We start from the raw sequence: 14,676 nt of genomic DNA, 5'->3' as shown, positions 1-14,676 counted from the left end.
GTTGGGAGCTTTTCCCCCTTCCACCACCCCACTCCACTCCCCCTCCCCCGTTAAGCTCGAGGGGAAACAGACCCGCGGGGATATACTCGACGTACGGGTGGGAAAATAACTCTATTTGGGGATGGAGAACGAAAGCTCGGTGAATAGAGCTTTTTCTTACTCATTTTCATTCAATTTATATTCACCTGTACAACGCGCACACGCCCGCCTCCTCTGTATTCATCGTACAATTAAATTATCACCGCGTATATATATGTATATATATATATATATACAATTTATAAATATATAATTGTACGTAGGTACAAGTGTCGATGTTATCTGTATTCATCACGAAGCGGGGGTTGTTGAAATATTATTTATGGTGGTGTTGATCCTGAAAATTACGGAACATTATATCGCTGCACGTCGGGCGCGATTGAAACGTCGGAAAGTTTTCGTTACCTCCGACGTAACGTTTCGTATCGAGGGATATTCGGTTGGCAGAAAAAAATTTTTTTTTTCAAAAAAACAAGAAACTTTTGGATCTCTTTTTTTCGATGTTTTTTTTTTTTGCTTCTCTCGACGCAGCTGCGGTATTATTTCACTTACACGTGCGCGACGATCGTACATTACGATTAACATGCCGCGCGATGGAATTGATACACATCCTGCAATTATAATGTTTCTAATAATTAGATTTCATCGTACATATACTGTAATATATTTTTACCCGCATCATGGACGCGTGACTGAATTAGCCTTTGTCTTTATTACACATCTTACATATGCAGGTACATATAATATATATATCCATATACGATTGTTACAAATATTTTATGTACCCAAGTGAATATGTGTGAACATATAACGGTGGGAATTTAAAGTATGTTTTCACACGATGGGTATAGGTATTCATCCACACTTAATTGATATACTCAGGTACTTGGTTGGAACTTGATAAATCGTCACGTGTGTAATTTTTGAAAATTACCTTTTTGCAAAATACATATATGTACGTGGGAAGAGGGATTCACCTGCGCGTTGTCACGAATGAAAATTTTGTCGATTTTTTTACCTGCCAACGATGAAAACTTACATCGGCCGCGAATCGCGCGACGATTTTGATTCGAAAATTTGCATCGTTATTTTCGGTTCACTTCTCACAGGACTCCGGGTAATCGTGCCTAAACGTTGAGAAGTGAAAAAGAAACTTTGCAGTGCAGGGAAAAAATGGACGAGAGAAAAAAACGTGGAATAAGCTTACTTGTAATATCCGTACAATCAATCATCATTAACGTCGGTATCATTGTCGCTGGTTGTGCAAGTATTGGTATCGCGTATTTTATGATACATTCGCACCTGATCTTCCTCGATCAATTTGTTCGGGGATATAATTGAACCCGCATTTACATTCGGATTATAGCTACGAAATACGTTCGTCGATGATTCGTCAGGTATACGTCGATTGATTGATTTTTTTTTTTCATTGCGAAAAGCCTGTCGAACGAACGTGCAGATTGTAAACCGCTCTGTCATTCGCGCTCCAAATATCTTCGTACCTCAAATTTTAAGCGTCCTCCAAAAATTCCTCCTCCTTTTCCTCCTCGTAAATCCGAAGAATCGAAGAAAGCGAAAATTGATCGGAAAAATCTGAATCCTTCACTGTACATCTCGTCAAACCTGCGAGAGAATAGAAAATTGTTCTCATCGCTTCATATCCGACCGAACAAAAATATTTTTCGACCAGTTTTGAGAGAATAATTTTTTCCAACTACCGTTTTTCCGGTGATATGAAAAAGGGGGTGTAAAAATGGGGTTTCCACGAGATCGTGGACGCGTTCGGCGGGCGCGGGTTTTTTCAGTCGGCGCGTATCGCGTGTGATATTCTCGCGGTAGGCGAGGTAGTTAGGTCAACATTAGGTGGGTACTACCTACATATCGCCTGTTTCAATGGCGGTTGTAACGCGTGTGTAGGTGTTTTTATAAAGGAGAGGGGATTTCAACATGGCGACTGAACACACATCGTTTCGACGAACTAACCAATGCGCGAACGCTCCTAAGGCTGCTCTACACTCCGGCTGTCGGCCTATGCCAGTCGGCAATCCGCCACCAACTTCACCATATTATATTTATCTAACGTACACCAGCTCATATTCCTGACGCATATGTGTATGAATGTATGTACGACGTGTCCATGTTACGCGTACATAAATCTACGATATCTCCGACGCGAGTCGCGATTCTACGAATACACGAAAATTTGGAAAAATTTGATAATTCGTTCGATCTCCTTTTTTTTTCTCTTCTCGAATTTGTTTTCTTCTCAAATCTCACAATGCGTTAATCAGGATGAAAGCTGGATACATATACGTGGTCCAGATGAAAACCGTTTTTTTGGAAAGACCGTTAAAACTGCTTCAACGTTTTTTGAGTTTGCGAGACATGAAAAAAATTCGCTGGAAATCAGTTTCCCATAGATGAAACTAATTTCTCCTTCTTCTCGCGGTTCAACGGTTACTTGTTCCAAGTCCTACCGTAAAATTACGGAAGAACGCCCATTCGTTGAAATCCTGCAACGGTTTTTTGAGAAAAAAAAATAAAAAAAAAAAATCTTGCAAGAAAAGTGCACGTAGAATAAAGTGAATTGCGAATCAGCTACATATTCACCGCGCCTGTGTATCCGATTTTCACAAAGATCTAGACAATACGAAGTTAGATTTTTCAACGAACGATTTTCGCACACATACGTGTCCGAATTCCGCCGCACTTCCTACACACGTATATGTGCAAAATTGACCTATGTCTACCCGTACGATCTGTTCCATAATTCAGGTATTACACGGTTTTCTTTTTACTTTTCTTTTCCCGTTTTTTTTTTCTTTTTTCTTTTTTCTTTTGTAGCTACCGGTGATCAAAAGAAAATCTATAAGTCGATTCAATAATTGACTTCCCGATTCACGTATAATAAAAATCCCATTGTGCATATCCGTGTTTTATAACAGTGCCCCAAAAGTCGATTTGTATTAAAGGACATTGTGCGAGTCCTGGCAGCGCAGGTCATACGAGAACGTATCCGTAACTATGACGTATATCTTGCACCGTAAAAATTGACAAAAACTCATTTCTATGGCCAAGGGGTGTATAACCCTACTCCACATTATACGGCGAACAAAGTAGAGCTGGTATTAGCTATTGTCAACCGATGCACAGTAGGCTGATTCAATTTTTGGAGTACAGATCGCGTGAACAGGTATTGTGTGATATGAACACCCGAGAATCATGGAACAATTTCAAATCCATTTCCCATGCTTTTCCTTTTTTTTTCCACAGATATTTTTGAAGAATCTTTATGATAAATTTAAATACAAAATTTCTCACTCATTTTGAAATAATTGACGAGATAAGTTCGCGTACATTAAAGTTAATCTTTGATTTTACGAGAGCCAAAGACGAAGTCTTTAATCGTAAATTTTCTTGTCCGGTGGGATCTGAATGTTCGTCGTTAGTTTTTTTTTTTTTTTTTCTTTTGTCTGCACCCTCTTTGTACATGGGCATGTAATGGCTTAGGCTGAGTACAATAATAGGGCTGATTGAGACCGCCATTTTGTGTAATCTGATAGGATGTGATACTTCTCGGGGGCTTCCTCCAACGGTCACATTGCATAATGTACCCTATTTACCGGCGTATGTATATCGCTATGTATATTTCACATGATATACATATATATATATATATATATATATATATATATATATATATATATATATATATATATATATATACGTACAAAAGTATCCCATATATATATATTTGAATCACAATAATATCCCCCGATAAATAGTATGGAGAGAATTTTAATTTCAATGCAATTTGTACCACTTATATGGGCGTCATTTTTATAGGTCATGTGTGGGAATGCTCGAGATGAAAAGATACCTGATTACCTTGATTTTCTGTAAAAGAAGATAAAGAATCGAAAAAAAGGGGTGGAAAAATATTCGGAGATCCGTCGATTTCTTCGCTTGAAAAAAAAGTCCCATTGCTCGAATTATTGTAAAAAATTTCTCAAGTCAATTACGGTGGGTTCGAAACAATTAACCGCTCACATTACACGATATCAACGGCGCTCGATCAATCGTTCGATTCCTCAGGATGATCCGGCTCGATTCCGAACTTTTTATCAGCCTTCGGGCGTGACGTTTTTCGCATTTTTTTTTTCCATTCCCTCTCCGTACTATTTCTGTTTTTTTTTTTTTTTCTTCTCGATTTTATTTCTCCTCTTTCTCCCTCCTCTTCGGAGATGACGTGCGACGGTGGTACACGTATTATACACCACCACCGCGTACAAAAATCGTTCGGTATATATATATATATATATATATATATATATGTATATATATTTCAACACTAAAAAGTGAAACAACGCGCGCTCGGAGAGCTGGAAGTCTGGGGTATCGCTGATTACCCATACTTGGGGCCCATTATACCTTATTACCGGGGCCTGATCCACTTTATTACAGGGCTGCCGATGCAGAGCGTGCAGAGGGTTTTTACCTAAATAATTTTTACCTCAAACACGACCACCGGTATATCGGTATATAATATATTATAATAACGACTGTATATACCTACCATATCAGGTTCCTCATGTAAAATCATTATATACCCATATACGTCGAATATACACGACCGGCATCAACGAGCGTTTCGTATACATATATACATTTTATCCACGCACACCGCGGTTGCAGAGAAAATGTGAACGAATGAAATCACTTTTCTATCATAGGTTTATAATATGCCGCATAATTATGTGCTTGACATTTGCGTGTAAATGGATTTTGTATCGGAGTCTCATATATTCCCTAATCATTATAAATGGTATTTTCCCATCAGCGCTAACCACGGCGAGAACAATTTAGATCAAAGGGGGAAAGGAGAAGGAATGAGAGAGAGAGAAGAGAAAAAAGAAAAAAAACTTGTAAAAAAAAATAAAGATAAAGGACGTGCAAGACTTTGCTGTGCTTACGTATCGTTACACATGCGTGAAGTTGTTACATACGCACACACACACCTGTGTACGCGAGTATATAGGAGGTGGTGGTACATAAGCGAGATAGTATGTATAAAGTCGGCGCACGATTCACGAAGGATCTTGATGATAGGTAAGCGAGTGTAATGGAGTGTTAACTACCGTTCAACTCGCTTGCAAACTAACCAACACACCTTATGTGGCAAATTATGCCGGTGTGTATATATAAGCGTGTACAGGTATACAGACGTTCGTTTACTCACACGGGTATACCCGGTGATTTATTTTAATCGGATCGAAGCCAAAAATTGTACGGAAAAATTCGCGGTCTCTCGTATACCAAAATTTATTACTCCGAAAATCAGGATTCGGTTGCGAGTCGGATCGTTCATGATTCAGATTCGTTTTCTAATCAACTTTGAAAGTCGAGGATCTATTTTTCGAAAAAAAATGTCGAAAGCAGAAGTGAAAATAAATCTGCAGCTCGCATCCGACGAAGGAGAAAAAATCGAGATAGATTCCGGCGTTTGATCGATAAAAATGGAACGCCCGGTGCATGGAAGTGAAGGATCTATAAAATCGCGGATTGATCACGATCGATTGCGATCTAGGTACCCATTGCGAAGGTGCATTGAATTATCTTCCGAGATGCGGGTATATAGTATATAAATGGGGTGATAATACGTAATTGCATTGTTTCTCTATGTACGTACACTCCTTGTCACGATTCCGAAGATGATGAAATATGTACTGAAATTTTATTTTTACGTATACTCATATACGTCGAGTACATAGCGTCTACATACATTCGAGTAAATCGACGCATGGAAAACCAGAATTTCAACCGAAAAAAAAAATGTCAGACTTTCTTTCCCGCGACCGCAGCCGAACTTTTACTTTTTAGAAAAACCTTTTTTCATTCCCCAATCGCGGAAAAAAATTTCCGCACACACCCCTGCGGCGCAGGTTGATGTACGAGGTGTAGGTACCGTACGTTAGGTTGCGCGTATTTCTACGGATTTATATACACCGGCAAACTTGGGATCATAATAATTAATCCTGTTTCGGAATAATTAACAGCAGAAATCGCGGCCGCATGCACCTGTTGATCCGTTCTAGGTTTCGCGTAGGTATCACAGGTAGACACATTTCGCGAAAGGTATGCACACACATTACGTACACCGTATATATACCTATATACATATACGTGTATATTACATGTAACACGTTCGCGTACGAAATTCGCTCGCGTGACTTTTATGCCGCATCGCGGTGATCGAGCACTTCCGTTTAAAGATTCGACGCGATTATGTACGCTTGTATACGACGAATACGTATTACCGGTAAAATACAGCGGGCCTATGTGTGTGTGTGGATTCGGTGCGTATGTGGCGTATGTATATTCGTACGAAATAATCAAGATAAATCCGTCAATCAAAACTCGTTATTACCCCATTACCCCGACGCAGGGTAGAACCGCGCCGTATATTTCGATATCGCGGTCGCGGGAGAGAAGTTTTGTTTTTTGTTTTTTTTTCTTTTCAATCCCCTTTTCTTTTTCGTTTTCGTATTTCTAGCATTCTGGATTATCGGACGCACATACTCTCGACGTCGACGAGGTAATTACGATCTTCGTTATATTCGTGCGTCGATTAATTATTTTTTTTTCGAACGGTCGATCGGTCGATCCCTGTGCGTTAAGTATAAGTGGAGTACCTATACCTATGTAAGGCGTATTCGTGTTACATTATATATAAGATATGTATGAATTCATTTATTTATATAGAACCCGGCGTAATAAATCAGAACCTAATTTCGGATCGATATCAATCGCGATCGATCGCTGTTCGACCGACTACACGTATAATGCGGTTGCTGCTGCTCCTGCTCCTGCTGCTCCTGCAGTCCTCCACGACCATCACCTATATTAATTTCAACTCTCGAGCTCACGTATGTACACACGTATATCTACATACGTATTATTCATACATGCCTCATAATATATATAATACTTTTGTCGATTTTACTTTTATTCCTTTTTTTTTTTTTTTCGCTTCGTTCTTTTTTAACGCCCGACGACTGTACCTTCGCGTCGCGCTACAGATGACTGCTGGCCAGAAAGAACACCGGCGAAAATATGCACGTGTATATTTCCGTGCATCGCACGTACGTGTACACACGTATTATGTATACATACGAATGTATGGGTACGCAGTCGATTTACAAAGCAAATAATATATACCGGTAACCTGCAATCAAATAACACAAACAACCCACAATGCATCGAAGTTTTATGGTAGCTAACACATACGTAACGTAGGTACGTGTATATAATTTTTTTATTTTTCTTACTTTTTGTTTTTTTTCGTAAATACAGGCCCTTACATATATATATATATATATATACGTATTACATACCCTAATATAATATCATACCACCTCAACAATCGGCGATCGGATTTATAATACGAGTTCGGTTCAACCCTACCGATTTATTATCGTACATATATATGTATATATATATTTCTCGCGTTTTTTAAATCAATGTATACATACATATTTATTCATATTATTTACCCCCGCACACGTACCACCTGTATGTATAATTCCGGATCGGAACAAGTTTTCTTCACCTCACTGCACGGTACAATAAGGCTATCCACCGTACAACACGTTTGACGATATAAATTAATTGGCATCGATCGAAGAATTTTCATCGCCATATCACACCTTTCTTCGTCTTCTTCCTATTTCTCGGACGGACAGACAAAAAAATTCAATCGAATCGAACCATTTCACCCGTCGCCTGGGACGTCCAGTTTTGCGATGAAATTTTTTCGCACAACACTCACGTCCGATTGCAAACGACGTGCCCACTTCGTATCTAGTTATGACAGATGTTTACGTTCAAAAGTCCATCTATGTATGTATGTATGTACGTACGTATGTATGTAAACATCGCCATGGTATCGGTACCGTGTGGAATTGTGATGTGCCCGACGAACGCCCTTCGGGGGTTAAACTGTTGGTAGATAGCCGCGGTTTGTTTGGAAGTCGTTCTAATGCGCGGAGTAACCCGTAATCAGTTGCCAATGGGGAGGAGTCGAATACATCACGCCGTCCTGCACACAGTCGGTTCGTTCCTCCTATGTATTTACTTATACATATATATATATACGAAGATACGTAGATTCACTCGAACACCGTGGCGTGTACGGGCCCAAAAAAGTATGTGAATTCTTTAGTCTTTCTTTTTTTCGTCAGTTTTTGGATATATATGTGATACATATAACATAACCGCGTATGCATACAGAGTGTAAGGTATATAACATACATGTACATACATACAAATGCGTGAGTCCCGAGCCTTCGGCGATTCGATGGTTTTTTTTGTATTTAATTCTTTTTTTTTATTCATTTATTTATTTTCTTTTTCTTTTTTTCTTTCGTCTTACTTATTTTTAATTCACCCCGAAGGCTTCGCTTCACTTTGCTTCACTTATTTGCCTCGCTTCGCCAGCCTTGGCCGGACCTCGCCTCGGCTACGCGGGATTACGAGCTTTGTGAGATATTCCCGAGAGATAATTTAGCAGTTGGTTAAACGCTACTTTGTGCCTCTCCCGGTGCACCGCAATCAACAACTTGTGCAGCGAGAGAACGCGTCTCCGAGCGCATCCTTTTTTTTTTTTTTTTTGCTCCGTTATATCCTTACCCTCCCCCCTTCTTCTCCTTACGCTCCAGTTTTTTTTTTTTTTTTTTCATACCGACCGTTCGATCACATCCAAAAGTCATTTGTGCAAATATAAGTTCGTGTATATTACCGCAAATTCTTCGACGTTTTTTTTAGTTTCGTTTTGGATGAAATACATATTTTCTAACGCGGCAATTCTATTATAAAAATTAGTCGGCCGTATTAGTGTGGACTGTTTATAACACGTGAAAAAAAAAGGAAGGAATAAAGTAAGGCGCGCGGTGGGCGATGGTGAAATTATGGGTAATCAGAATATTTATATATTGTGGTTGAAAAAATTTCTAGTTTTGTATAAGTTTTATGTACTGTTACGTGACATACATATATATATATATATATATACTCGGGATATATAGGTGTGTAAAAGTATTTCACGTACACGTTACGGGTATATATTATACTACCCTGTGCGCGGCGCCATGTTAAACGATCTATAATCAACTTGTCAAAATAGTTCAAAAACTTGAGGTGCGGTCGTTAAGTCTAATATATTAGTGGTGTAGAATAGAGCTGCCTTCTCATTCCCGAAAAGTAAAAAAAAAAAAGAAACGAAAAAGTGAAAAAGTAAAAAAAGAGGAAATAAAAAAAATCCCCAACCCGTGGCGAAGCGCCTTTTACCGGCACACATCTTTCGAACACCGAACGCGTTTGTCTGTTTTTTTCGGAAAAAAATACTACAAAGAACAAACGAACACGTCGCGATGAAAAAAAGGAAAAAAATGTATAAACGGAATGGGCTTTCTAAATGGGAGAAAATTATTAGTCGAATTTTTGTGTATACCCGTGCGTGCGCGCAACGTGTATATATATGTATATACGTATACACAGGTATATTTCTAAACGAAGCGGCGAAACACTTGCCCGATTTTTGACTGTGCGGCGAGGGGGCCCACAGGAATAAATACCGATGAATATAATACGCGGCGGACCCGGGAATCACCTTTTCCCGTATCTCTTGAGTTAGGGTTAAACGAGTGGGCGTGTATTATGAATTTTAAACGATTTGTTAATTGTTATACCCCTAATTAGAGGTAATTATTAACTAAATTGTAGGTTTTCTTATGCAGACAGTGAGGCCAAAGTGTTGCCTGATTACATATTTTAATATCTCCGGCAATTTTATTTTCACGAATACTTTTTTTTTCAACCGAAATTATATTCATTTAATTCTTACATTTTTCTTCCTTTTTTTTTTTCTTCATAGCCAGTTAATCACACGATAAATCTACATTTACCCATATTATTATTAACGTCTACGCAGTTATTACAAAAAAAAAAAAAAGTAGAAATGATAAAAAAAAATTAATCTCGGATCTCGCGGCCATCTTTGAATATCGTTGAATCTTCGTAATGAATAATGTATGGCTCAATTACATCTGGTTGGTGTATAACGTACCTACTCTCGCGGAGGAGTAAAAGACAGTCGCGCTCATACGTTGAGATGAAAAGAAAAAAAAAAAGGAAGATGAATTAAAAGAACAAAAATTGTAGGAACCGTATACCGACCCCGAGAAAGAAAGAAAGAAAGAAAGAAAGAACGGAACAAAAAATCGAAGGAACGTTAATCGGAGGGGATTTTGTACATGCGGTATGATATTAAGAAAAAAAATTCAGGAGAAGCTAAAGCAAGGGGGGCGGGGACGTGTGCACCGCAGGAGAGGGAAGAGGGAAGATGGTAAAAATGAAAAATAATGGTAAAAGTATTTGAAAAAAAAAATAGAAAAAAAAAAAAGGGAATGGACAAAATCCGAATAACCTGCAGTAACGCGCGACTACCTAGGTAGCGATGCGCGCGTTATATATAAGCTGATTATAACCGACAACCATGAGCACGGGATCTTAGTAATGAGCTTACTCATACAACGTGTCCGAAATCGATCTGGCCCATCGCTATAGGACGAGAGAAAGAAAAGTAAAATAAAATTAAAGAAAAAAAAAACCAACCACGTCCAGAAAACTTTATACGTATATTCCATCGAAACTAATTACGTTTTGACCTCTCGTCCTCGCGTGTGCACAGGGATGATAATTTTTTTCTCCAAAAAACAATCAATCTAAGGGATCTACTTATTCGTTTCCTCGGAAAATAGTTCAGTCTTATTTTTCACATCTCTCCATTAATCGGAATGATATAAGTATACACTCAAGCATACGATAAATTTTCCTTTTTCATTCATTCGTTCATCGACTACCGGGTATAATTTCTATAGAGGATAATTTGGTGTGTAATTTTTCTTTTTCCTTTTTTTTTTTTTCTTTTTTATTTTACGGAAAAAAATTATAAAGTGGCAACCCGCTGCGACTTACACGGTGCACGAGCCTTACGGCGTACAGGTATACCGTACGAGAATCCGTGTCCGCAATGATATCTACGGCTACCTGTTCGTTTGATTTTTCTTTTTTCCTTCTTCCTATTACCGAAATAGTGTCGTTTGACCGACTACCGACTTTTGTTTCTATTATACGAAGAAAAATGCGTATCCCCACGTACGTGTTAAATAATATAATGATATAAGAATGATATTTGAGAAAAAAAAAAATTTATACACCGCCAGTTTTTACATCTCTATTATAACGCACGAGCTTATCTGACGGTGAGACCGGCTACTCGCTTTTGACGCGTCGCCTCTTAATTCGAGAAGGAAAGAGGAAAAAAAGAAATCAAAAAAAACGAAAAAGTTTATACATTTTCATTTTTCATACACCCGTACAGGGATACACGTTACCGTGCACACGTATACCCTATGCGGCTCTCTATTCCCTAATCATTCTTCGGATATTATTCCAAATCTCACAGAGTCGTTTGATAATTTCACCTCATATACCCGCGTACTTGAAGTATCACGCGCGTATATACGTACATACGTACATATATATTCTAATTGGTACCATAAATTAACGCGTCCTACGGTCGTGGGATTAGGATATATTCTATAATTTTTTTTTTATATCCGATACTAAATCGTTCACAGATAGATCACGCTGCCTGCCAGGAATCCACTGGATTATAATTTTCTACCTGCAATCCAAACAGTCATTTTTTATGAGAAAAATTTTTCATTCTTCTTTTTTCGTTCGTTTACCGAGGCAACGGAACGATTGAATTTCCGACACTGCGTCGAGTCGGGTATAAACTCTTCGACCCGTTAAACCAGAGAAAAGTGTACAAGGATAAAAATGACACATGGACGAAATGCGGACCGGAGAAAATGACGACGGCGTAAAAATACCGTTGTGAAATTATCCTTACTTTTTTTCTATTCTTCTTCTTTTTTTTTCCCAGTAGGTATAAACGATTAGGAATTTGAACGCGTATATATAACGACCTTTATATGTATACGGAATCACGAATACATGAATTACGACACGTCGTTTGGGACTATAATATCAAAAACTTTCTAACGCAATTAGACTACATTTAACGTTATAAAACTTCTGACAAAGTGCGAGATGAGCCATTACCAAAGAAAAAACAAGAAAAAAAAAAAAGAGAAAAGAAAAGAAAAGGCAACAAGTTTTTGGGTCTATCCCCATAGTTCAAACGTAGGATGTGTGCAATAACCTGAATTTCAGTGTTATAATACCCCGGAGCAACCGTTTAAGAAAATTAAAGTGGAACCGGTAACGGAACGTGTTACACAAAAAAAAAAAAAAAAAAAATTCAAATAACTAAAAGACAAAAAAAAAAAAAAAAGGAAAAAGTGTTTTCGTATCTCCACAAGTACCTGTTATACACTCCGATGATCGGATGACGATGATGCGGCCGGTACGAACTGAGACTATACGAATTTAATTTGAACCCACCCCCCCCGATATCCGTGGTCGAAAAGATGTAAAGTCTTTCTCTACCCTTTTTTTTTTTTTTTTTTCTTTTATTTCAAACATGTTTCAAACGTGGCTCATATTTTTCTGGGACAAGTTTTACTTGTGTACCTTCTACTCATCTAATTCTTGTATAGTTCTTTTTACTGTGGAACGCTGAAGCGAGGAGCAGCAGCAGAAGCGTTTCAGAGATCTCGACTTTTTAAGTTTAGTCCGATGTTGGCGGGTCGAGAAGTTGAGCAGCTAATGGACAATTATTTATCGTTTCGAGTTTATTCCATACGGGACCTCTGAGATTAAGCGATAGCCGTGGCAGTTCGACGATGTCATTTGTTAGAAGTTTATCAGATCGTTGCGCATACGCACGACCAGAGCCGTGTGCAGCTTGCCAACAGACCGAATGTCAGCCAATGATTATTGTGTTTTGTCATACTACGTGTCTCTAATGATTTTCACCGCGTCTTATTGTACCAAAGTAACACCATAATATGACTGACTGTGCGCTCGATACGGGCTCCTGGGTACGCCCGTACCTACATTTATATGTATATCATAGATTAACGTGCTTGAAATCTTACGATACTTCTTACCGTGTCATACGACACTTGTACGACACGTCGTCGGAATAAAACGATTCAATATTACCCGGTCGCATCGAACGATATAAATGAATTTCGAAGCGCGAGGTATCTCGGCCCTTCTTCCCGGATTTTTTTGAGTTTAAAATCATCAGAAACCAGCGAGAAACTCGAATCCGTTTACCGAATCAACGGCTCTATACGGATTGATCTAATCCAGATAGCTGAATTTTTTCAGTTTTTTTTCGACTCGATTCGCTCAACGCATTCGTTTTTCAGAGGTCAAAGTACGTTAGAAAAGTGTCCTGCGATCGGTTTTAAAAATACTTCATTTGGGGGTAAAAAATCAACATTTTTTTCAATCAACAATTTTATTATTCACAAGTTAAATTGACCCATCTATAAAATCGATCGAGTCGTCGCAATTTTTTTCCCTTTTTGGAGCAGAAAAATTGAGATATCTTGACGAGTAAAATTCGTAGATTGACGGAAAAAAACTCTCCACACGCTTGGGAAACATGACGATGTAAAATTCGAAAAAAAAATCACGCGTCAAAAATTTAATTGACGAAGGAAATCAAACGCGGCGCGCGATTGCAATGCAATGCTATATATGTAGTACAGGGTAAACGTAGTAGATGAGAATTCTTCGGCATCCCCAATTTTTTCACCGACGTCTGGCGTACGGTTAGCGTTCGAGCGTTTCACCCCGAATATCACATGGAGCGTGTTCCGCGTGAGAAGTTGGAACGGCGAGGTGATCGGCACGTACGTCACAATCCTCCCTAAAAAATATCGATCAGTTTTGATCTCTACTGCTCCGTGGGATGTAACGTCGGGTCCGGGGACGTACGTCCGAGAAAATCCTTGCCTCGAGGATTGGGGGTAGATAAATGTAATAGTCCGTAGTTCAGCTTGCTAACAAGGTTAGCCTTTAGATTTCAGATAACGCCGACGAACGAACCGACTGCGACCGAGAAACCGCGTTCTTATGCTGGTTCGGTTCGCTCCGGACCGACCGGCCGAACGATCGGGTTGAGTGAGTGGCTATTTATAATGAGGTCTGGTAGGACTCGATCAACGATTAGGACATTCTTAAACGATACTTCATCAATCACGCGCCGAAAGCGTCGATTTTTAATGTCCGCGATTATAATTGACCACTACAGAGATCCCGTACGGACTACGCGTACCTCCGTACTCGACTCGTGTAGGTGTGCGTCTCTCTCTGTGCCAAGCACGTATGACATATACGCCTCACGTTTTCTTTTCTTTTACGTATACGTAGCGATCATTTTCTACCCATAGCCGCTGTCGATCCGCGCCGATCGTTCACATAGATCCAGATATATTCAAACAAGAGTTGACAAAAAATCTATCCAACTTGAATTCTCTCAAAACACCATATATATTTTTTTTTTTTTCGAAAATTTTGAGTCTTATCAAAACACGATGCCGCTAAGTGACCAGGACTTGGATCTGAATTTTTTAACAAGGATCGGACAAGGTT

The 14,676-nt window shown here is 38.9% G+C and overlaps 1 protein-coding gene across 1 annotated transcript in view; it reads left to right on the top strand.

The window, feature by feature from the left end:
* Positions 1–14,676, top strand: part of LOC105683115 (unconventional myosin-IXAa) — a 182,197-nt gene that overhangs the window by 118,421 nt on the left and 49,100 nt on the right. The gene's annotated exons all lie outside the window — the stretch shown is intronic.

Source organism: Athalia rosae, chromosome 7, assembly GCF_917208135.1.
Source record: "Athalia rosae chromosome 7, iyAthRosa1.1, whole genome shotgun sequence".
Classification (NCBI taxonomy): Eukaryota; Metazoa; Arthropoda; class Insecta; order Hymenoptera; family Athaliidae; genus Athalia; species Athalia rosae.
This window is presented reverse-complemented; position numbering and strand designations above follow the sequence as displayed.